Below are 10065 nucleotides of genomic sequence, written 5' to 3' on the forward strand. Positions count from 1 at the left end.
GTTACGTCGGGCGTAACCGGCCCAGATGCAAACCCTAAATTGTGGCTTGTGCACTATAAAAGGAATGTTAAGGCCTTATCCTCAGCCACCATTTCAGAGACTGAAACCCTAATAGAGAGCTACCCTTCGTTCCTAGCTTGTGTGTGTGTTCTAAGCTTCAAAGTGTCATTTCAAGGTGGTGAAAGAGAAGAGGAGGCCATTTTAGGAGCTACAAGTTGGTGGACAAGAGTAGATCTGAGTTCTACAGAGGTTGGAGCTTCTTCCTGAGGTAAAAAGCTCAAAGCTTTCCTTGTCATTTGTGATTTGTGTTTCTTGGACCAACTTTTAGGGTTTTTGGTCCCAAGGTGGAGACTTTATGAGCAAATGGTCTCCATAAGCCTAGATCTGCTATATTTCAGAGTAAAATGAGTTGTAGGTTCATAAAAATCCAATCTTGGACGTGAATATTGAGCCATGCATGAGATCTAGACCTTATGAGGAAGAGGGAAAGGTGTTAAAGTGATTAGGGACCTTTACAGCCATGCAAAGGCTTAAAGGTCTCGACTTTATGGATTAAGTGGTCTTAAAGAAGTCAGATCTGGAGTTTGAGTTTATGTCTTAACCATTTAAGACCAAAATCCATGAATGCATGAAACTGAGACTTACGTTGGGCGTAAATCTCAATACGCGCAGCGTAAGGGTCTGAGACCCCGATTCTGGATCGCCGGAGTACGCCCAGCGTACAAGAGCTGGTACGCGCCGCGTACTGCCCCTGTTGACTTTCGTTGACTTTTTGGGTTTTGGTCAACATTTGGACTTTTGGGTCAGGGAGGGGTAAAATGGTCTTTTACCCTTCTGTGGGATTGTAGGAAGGGATGTGATCTAGTCTTTGAGAGCCATTATTTATTCGAGAGTACTGTTTATGTGTTTAGGCGGGGACTAGATCAGTGTTTTCGTGTGCGAGATTATCCGAGATACCCGAGGTGAGTCTTCTCACTATACATTACCTAGAGTGGTATTTATGTGTAGACCAGAGGGTCTTGTGTGCTATGTGTATGTATGAGATTATGTGCATCGTGTTATATGTATGCTATGTGTTGAACAGACCGGGCCGGAGGGCCCAACGATATAGACCGGACCGAAGGGTCCAACGATACAGACTGGACCGAAGGGTCTGACGAGCTATGACCGGACCAGAGGGTCCAACGAGCTACGGGAATGGGGGGTCCCGCTGAGACACATCGACCGAAGGGTCGTATTATAGCCTCGAGTGGCGTATGTGTTGTTTGTGGTATTTTGGGAAACTCACTAAGCATTTATGCTTACAGTTGTTGTGTTATGTGTTTCAGGTACTAGCGAGGATCGCGGGAAGGCGCCGGCATGATCCGTACACACTGAGAGGATTTATGTATTTGAGGATCTTGGGAATTGTTATTGTGATAACACGTGATACATTGGAATACTATGATATTTTATGAATGAAAGCATGTTTTTTTAAAATGAAAAATTGTTTTGGAAATTTACGTCGTTACAAGTTGGTATCAGAGCCTTGGTTTGAGGGATTCGGGTGCATCTTCGGATGAATCTGAACTCAAACTGAGGAATTGAGAAAGTTTTCATAAAATAAATAATTTTTCTAAGAGAGTAAAAGATTTTGAGAAAAGCAGAACGAAGCAGTGTGTACGATCAGCCAGCGCCTGAACGATGATTTCCCAAAATACCCTTACACTATGTGTTATGAGATATGTTATGATATGATATGCATGCTCGAGTAGGCTAGGTGTTCTTATTAGGACTAGAGTGGCCTGATCTGTAATGCCTTAGCCTAGGAGTTACTGCTACTATGAGATGCTTCGAGAGTAAGTAGGTAGCAGCGAGGAACTTATGAGTGGTCTACTAGAGAGTAGCCTGAGTTTAGTGAGATATAGAGTACTTGTGATCTGGGATCCTAGGAGGAGGACTTGGGGTGAATATCGATGTGCTGTGGAAGGTAGTATAAGGGCCCGTACTACTGGAAACACCGGATCGGTTAGCAGTCCAAGTAAGAATCCTCAGGGTACTAAAGAACAAGTAGGGTTAAGTATCGAGTGCGAGTATACTCGAACGAGTCTCTGATTCTTTTGTGTTGTGTTTCAGAGACATCATGGTTGGGACGCGCCACCACCCAGGAGGCAGTGGTACCAGTGGTACCAGCGATGAGGAGATTCGTAGGTTGATTCACGAGGAGGTGGCTGCGGCCATTCGAGCTGAGATACCAGAGATGTTCGGGTCTATCAAGACCACGCTGATCGAGATTTTTGATGAGCGGTACGCTGCTCTTACTGAGGTTGCTGTTGCTGCGGCCACCGCAGCCGTCGCTACTGTCAGGCCGCAGGGGGGTGACTCGTTGCTGTACCGAGAGTTCAGCAACACGAAGCCACCAGAGTTTGATGGGACGCAGGACCCGATTGCTGCGATGAGGTGGATTTCTGATATCGAGGGATGCTTCTACACATGCTCGTGTCCGGAGCATCTGAGGGTTCGGTTTGCGCTGAACCAGTTTCGCTTGGGAGCGAAGGACTGGTGGAAGTTTGTGACGGCAGACTTCACTACGGCAGAGCTTACTGCGGTGACCTGGGAGAGGTTCACCATGATGTTTTGAGATGAGTATGTTCCCCCTGTGGAGAGGGAACGTCTGGCCCAGGAGTTCTTATCCCTCAAGCAGGGAACTGAGTCTATGACGGTGATTACGAGGATGTTTCACGAGAGGGCGTTGTTTTTCCCTGAGCATGTGTCGACTGAGCAGGCACGTATGAGTCGGTACTTGAGCATACTGAGGAGGGATATCCGGGAGTTCGTGGCGAACTAGTCATACCGGACATTTTCCGAGCTTCAGGCAAATGCCCGGAAGAGAGAGATTGAGCTGGAGACTCAGGTTAGGGAGGAGGCCGAGTCTCAGAGGAGGGACAGGCGACCGGCACAGGTGCAGCCGGCAGCCAAGCGGGCAAAGCCCACTGTTTCGAGATCTGGGGGTCCGAAGGGCCGCACTTGTGGAAAGTGCGGCAAGAGCCACGAGGGAGGGTGCAGGGCTGGGGTGTGTTACAAGTGTGGGAAGGAGGGGCATTACGCGAGGTATTGCCCCAAGGGATTCTCGGTTTGCTTTCATTGCAACCAGACTGGCCATCGGAAGGCCGAGTGCCCACAGTTGCTGCAGGGATCTGCACCTGTTGCTCGAGCTACTGAGACCCGGCCAGTGAAGGCCGAGGCACCGAAGGCTCGCGGGAGAGCCTTCCAGTTGACAGCGGAGGAGGTCCGCGCAGCGCCCGATGTCGTGGCTGGTATGTATTCTTTCATTTATTTATGCTGAGTTTGAGATTTTGTGCTTATATAATGTTATGCGTAGGTACTTTTCTTGTGAGTTATGTACCTGCTTTGGTGTTATTTGACTCGGGTTTGAGTCGGTCTTTTGTGTCGTTAGCGTTTAGTCAACACATCAGTATCCAGCGGGAGGCGTTGAGTCGGCCTCTACGAGTTTCCATAGCTGACGAGCGAGCAGTATATGCTACGGAGGTGATTCGGGGATGTGTACACGAGATCTTTGGGGTTGAGTTTCCGATTGATCTGGTCCCGATTGCGATGGGGGACGTGTGTGTTATAGTGGGTATGGATTGGTTGAGCCGTTTTGGGGCAGTTATAGACTGCGAGCGACAGTTGGTGACGATACGAGACCCTAGTGGGGGAGTTCTTAAGGTGTACGGCGAGGGTACCCGTTCAGGGTCAGCATTCTGTTCGGCTGCTAGAGCGAGGCAGAGTCTACAGCAGGGCTGTAGTGGGTTTGTGGCCTATGTGATGGACACACGAGTAGCAACGGAGAGACCTAGTTCTATTGATGATGTGCCGATAGTGCGTGAGTTCCCGGATGTTTTCCCCGAGGAGTTGTCGGGTGTGCCTCCCGAGAGGCAGGTGGAGTTTCGCATCGATTTGGTTCCGGGGGCGGCGCCTATCGCCAAGGCGCCCTATCGCCTTGCGCCACCAGAGATGCAGGAGTTATCCTCACAACTGCAGGAGCTGCTGGGGAAGAGGTTTATTCGACCAAGTAGCTCACCGTGGGGAGCGCCGATCCTTTTTGTCAAGAAAAAGGATGGTTCACATCGGATGTGCATTGATTACCGGGAGTTGAACAAGTTAACGGTCAAGAACCGTTACCCACTGCCGAGGATTGATGATCTGTTTGATCAGTTACAGGGAGCGTCTTGGTTCTCCAAGATTGATCTGAGGTCTGGATATCATCAGATGAGAGTGCGGGATGAGGATATCCAGAAGACGGTGTTCAGGACTCGTTATGGGCATTACGAGTTCGTGGTGATGCCTTTCGGGCTCACCAATGCACCGGCAGCGTTCATGGATCTCATGAACAAAGTGTGTAGGCCGATGTTGGATCGATCGGTGATCGTGTTCATCGATGACATATTGGTGTATTCGAGATCCAGAGAGCAGCATGAGGAGCATTTGAGGGAGATCCTCGGAGTTCTGAAATCGGAGAGGCTTTACGCCAAATTCTCCAAGTGTGATTTCTGGTTACGAGAGGTCCAGTTCCTGGGACACCTCGTTAATCAGAATGGGATATTGGTCGATCCGGCCAAGATTGAGGCGGTGATGAGTTGGGAGGTACCGAGAACCCCCACCGAGATCAGGAGTTTTCTGGGGTTGGCCGGCTATTATAGGAGATTTATTAAAGATTTTTCCAATATCGCCGTGCCTCTCACCAGATTGACCCGAAAGGGCGTTACTTTTTTCGTGGGGTCCTGAGTAGCAGGCCTCGTTTGAGACTCTTCGCTAGAGGTTGTGCGAAGCCCCGGTGTTATCCCTTCTAGAGGGAATGGAGGATTTTGTGGTGTATTGCGACGCATCGATATCAGGGTTGGGTGCGGTGCTTATGCAGAGAGGGCATGTGATAGCGTATGCATCGAGGCAGCTGAAGCCTCATGAGACGAGGTATCCCACCCACGATCTGGAGTTGGGGGCAGTGGTGTTCGCCCTCAAGATCTGGCGTCATTACCTGTACGGGGTTCGGTGTACCATATACACGGACCACAAGAGTTTGAAGTATCTGATGGATCAGCCCAACCTGAATATGCGCCAGAGGAGATGGTTGGATGTGGTAAAGGATTACGATTGTGAGATCCTGTACCACCCGGGCAAAGCTAATGTTGTAGTTGATGCGTTGAACCGTAGGGCGGAGAGTGCCCTGATTCTAGACATTTGTATGCGACTGACAGTGATGACTCAGGTGTTGGACACCATTCGGGAGGCCCAGGCAGAGGCCGTGATACCGGAGAACCGCAAGAGGGAGCGGGTGATCGGGCAGGTGTCCGAATTCGTTACCGATAGTCGAGGGCTGATGACCTTTCAAGGTCGGATTTGGGTGTCGTATGCAGGCGGGGCACGTACCATTCTGATGAAGGAGGCGCATAGATCGAGGTTCTCGATCCATCCCGGGGCCACGAAGATGTACTTGGACCTGAAGAAGGATTATTGGTGGCCCTGTATGAAGAGGGATGTCGCGTGGTTTGTCGAGAGGTGCTTGACCTGTCGCAAGGTTAAGGCCGAGCACCAGCGTCCGCATGGCAAGTTGCAGCCGCTTGAGGTTCCCCAGTGGAAGTGGGAACAGATTTCCATGGATTTCATCACCAAATTGCCGAGGACCGCGAGGGGTGTCGATGCAATTTGGGTGATCGTCGACCGGCTGACGAAGAGCGTGCATTTTCTCGCTATCAGTGAGAACTCTTCAGCTGAGAGGTTGGCAGAGTTGTATGTGAGGGAGGTGGTATCGCGTCATGGAGTACCGATCTCGATTGTGTCAGATCGAGATGTACGTTTCACTTCCAGGTTCTGGAAGAAGTTCCATGAGGAGTTGGGCACGAGCTTGCACTTCAGTACTTACCACCCCCAGTCGGACGGACAGAGTGAGCGGACGATTCAGACGCTCGAGGACATGCTTCGAGCATGTGTGTTGGACTTCGGAGGAAGTTGGGACACGTACTTGCCGTTGGCTGAGTTTTCCTACAACAACAGCCACCATTCAAGTATTGGTATGCCTCCCTTCGAGTTGTTGTATGGGAGGAGGTGTCGGACTCCCATTTGCTAGGGAGAGGTAGGACAGCGGGTGATGGGTAGCACTGAGATAGTGCTGCAGACGACAGGGCAGATACAAACAGGTTAGACAGAGGTTACTGACGGCTCAGAGTCGTCAGAAGAGTTATGCGGATCGGCGACGATCCGAGCTGGAGTTCCAAGTGGGGGACTTCGTGCTCCTGAAAGTGTCCCCTTGGAAAGGAGTGATCCGATTCAGGAAGAGGGGCAAGCTGGGGCCCCGGTATATCGGTTCGTTCATGGTGACCGAGAGGGTGGGCAAGGTAGCATATCGGTTGGAGCTACCTGCGGAGTTAAGCCCGATTCATGATACCTTCCACGTGTCTCAGTTGAGGAAGTGTATAGCCGACGAGTCGGCGGTGGTACCGCTGGAGGATATTCAGGTGGATGTGAGCCTGAATTATGCTGAGAGGCCAATCGCGATTGTGGATCGAAAGATCAAGGTTCTGAGGAACAAGGAGGTGCCCCTGGTTCAGGTTCAGTGGCAACATCGGAGGGGGTCTGAGCTGACTTGGGAGACAGAGCCAGAGATGTGGGAGTAGCATCCGGAGTTGTTTACAGTATGAGACTTCGAGGGCGAAGTCTGGTTCTAGTGGGGGAGAATTGTAACATCCCGAAATTTAGGTGCATCTCTTATACCCTTCTTCTTTTCCAAGTTGTCAAGTTTGGCCCTTAAAGGAAATATTAAAGCAAATGAGTACGTTGGGCGCACTGAAGAGTACGATGGGCGTACTCATGCGCTTAATTTGGACGCGGACTCGCCTAGGTACGCTGGGCGTACCCAAGGTTACGTCGGGCGTAACCGGCCCAGATGCAAACCCTAAATTATGGCTTGTGCACTATAAAAGGAATGTTAAGGCCTTATCCTCAGCCACCATTTCAGAGAGTGAAACCCTAATAGAGAGCTACCCTTCGTTCCTAGCTTGTGTGTGTGTTCTAAGCTTCAAAGTGTCATTTCAAGGTGGTGAAAGAGAAGAGGAGGCCATTTTAGGAGCTAGAAGTTGGTGGACAAGAGTAGATCTGAGTTCTACAGAGGTTGGAGCTTCTTCCTGAGGTAAAAAGCTCAAAGCTCTCCTTGTCATTTGTGATTTGTGTTTCTTGGACCAACTTTTAGGGTTTTTGGTCCCAAGGTGGAGACTTTATGAGCAAATGGTCTCCATAAGCCTAGATCTGCTATATTTCAGAGTAAAATGAGTTGTAGGTTCATAAAAATCTAATCTTGGACGTGAATATTGAGCCATGCATGAGATCTAGACCTTATGAGGAAGAGGGAAAGGTGTTAAAGTGATTAGGGACCTTTACAGCCATGCAAAGGCTTAAAGGTCTCGACTTTATGGATTAAGTGGTCTTAGAGAAGTCAGATCTGGAGTTTGAGTTTATGTCTTAACCATTTAAGACCAAAATCCATGAATGCATGAAACTGAGACTTACGTTGGGCGTAAATCTCAATACGCGCAACGTAAGGGTCTGAGACCCCGATTCTGGATCGCCGGAGTACGCCCAACGTACAAGAGCTGGTACGCGCCGCGTACTGCCCCTGTTGACTTTCCTTGACTTTTAGGGTTTTGGTCAACATTTGGACTTTTGGGTCAGGGAGGGGTAAAATGGTCTTTTACCCTTCTGTGGGATTGTAGGAAGGGATGTGATCTAGTCTTTGAGAGCCATTATTTATTCGAGAGTACTGTTTATGTGTTTAGGCGGGGACTAGATCAGTGTTTTCGTGTGCGAGATTATCCGAGATACCCGAGGTGAGTCTTCTCACTATACATTACCTAGAGTGGTATTTATGTGTAGACCAGAGGGTCTTGTGTGCTATGTGTATGTATGAGATTATGTGCATCGTGTTATATGTATGCTATGTGTTGAACAGACCGGGCCGGAGGGCCCAACGATATAGACCGGACCGAAGGGTCCAACGACACAGACTGGACCGAAGGATCCGACGAGCTATGACCGGACCAGAGGGTCCAACGAGCTACGGGACTGGGGGGTCCCGCTGAGACACATCGACCGAAGGGTCGTATTATAGCCTCGAGTGGCGTATGTGTTGTATGTGGTATTTTGGGGAACTCACTAAGCATTTATGCTTACAGTTGTTGTGTTATGTGTTTCAGATACTAGCGAGGATCGCGGGAAGGCGTCGGCATGATCCGTACACACTGAGAGGATTTATGTATTTGAGGATCTTGGGAATTGTTATTGTGATAACACGTGATACATTGGAATACTATGATATTTTATGAATGAAAGCATGTTTTTTTAAAATGAAAAATTGTTTTGGAAATTTACGTCGTTACATGATTGCTTTTTAATAGCTAGATAAATGATTGCTTTGTTTGTTTGTTTCTGGATTTCCGCTTCATGCGTGTTTAGCTTGTTTGAGGTTTATTTAAAGTAATGCAAAATACAAGTCTGGTGACTTGAAATTTAGCAAATTTCTCTTCGTTCTCTTCTCTCTGTGTGGAGTTTGCATTCACTCGAAGAGTGCAAGCTTAGACCTAGTCTAAGCGTATCAGTAGTTGGGGTCTCAAATCAGATTATGAACCGAGTAACATTTAGCTTTTATTTAATTAAACTAATATCATTTTCAAAACTGAAAAGCTTTCTGCTACGAGCCTACGATCAAACTAGGGTGGACCAATTTTTGATCCGAGAACCAAACTGGAAAGTGGTCATTTTTAGACCACAAGGAGTACCCCACCGCACCATGCGGCGGGGGTGATATGGAAGCGGGGAGAGGTGGAGGAACACCACACCCTACAATGCAGTGAGTGTGAAGGGTACCACCGTGAAGTTCTCCTTCTCTCTTCTTTCCATTTTTAGCATTGGTATAGTATAATATCATAATGTTTATATTTATTAAAAATTAATATAATTGGTGTGGGAAAATGAAGGGCGACCGATTCTAGGGTTTTGAAAGGAGAATGAGAGAAAAATAAGGTTGTGCCTAATTAGCAGAATAAATATGAAAGGTAAGGAATGAGTACACCTCGCCTTGGAAAATCGGATTCAGCATAGATACAGTTTACCCTTTTATGCCAAAACTTGTTTGTTTGCCTGACTTTTTAGTTAAATAAAACAGTATTTGATCATTGTATTACAAACCTTATTTATATAATGAATATACTATAGTTTCTCCTTACATAAATTTTCATGCAAAAGGTTGCATTTTTATTGATTTACTTCTACTTATTCAACACAATAATTTTGGTTGTGATGTTATAGTTGTTATTTATAAATGTAAAATAAACATAAAAGTTGAACTATATTCCTTATCTTGTTGGAATATGATAAAGAGGATCAGATGATATTTTGATATTTTGCTTTAAAATTTGTGGTATAATGAGAAGGATTCACCGCAAATCGGGCGCGTGGCAATCTGTGCCCAAAATATCTTTTTCCCATTTATAGTAATTGGAACATCCACTTGTATTACTTATTGAAGCCGGCATATCTTTCAATTGAAACTTGATCACTAAATTTTATGACAATTTTTTCTTCAGATAATAATTATAGTAAAAATTTTGCTATTTATAGTAAAGAGTAACATACACTTGTCTTACTATTTAAAGCCACCATCTTTTAATCATAAATTGATCACAAATTTTTGTAACATCTTTTTTCAATTCACAGTAATAGTAAAACCTTTTCCTATTTATAGTAATAGGAACATCCACTTGTCTTACTATATAAAGACATCACTTTTTAATAATAAACTGAAACTATATAACATTTTAATTCGCATAAAATATTTTAATATATAATGTATTATTAGATTATTCACTAAAATAAGTAAATCACTATAATAAAAAATGATACGTAAGAGACATTGTTCATTTAATTGGTTACCCAATTTTATGTCTAATTTATCAGAGATTAATGTGAAACGAAATTCTCATATATATATATATATATATATATATATATATATATATATATATATATATATATATA

This window comes from Lactuca virosa, chromosome 1 (genome assembly GCF_052849685.1).
Source record: "Lactuca virosa cultivar CGN04683 chromosome 1, Lactuca_virosa_CGN04683_v6, whole genome shotgun sequence".
Lineage (NCBI taxonomy): Eukaryota > Viridiplantae > Streptophyta > Magnoliopsida > Asterales > Asteraceae > Lactuca > Lactuca virosa.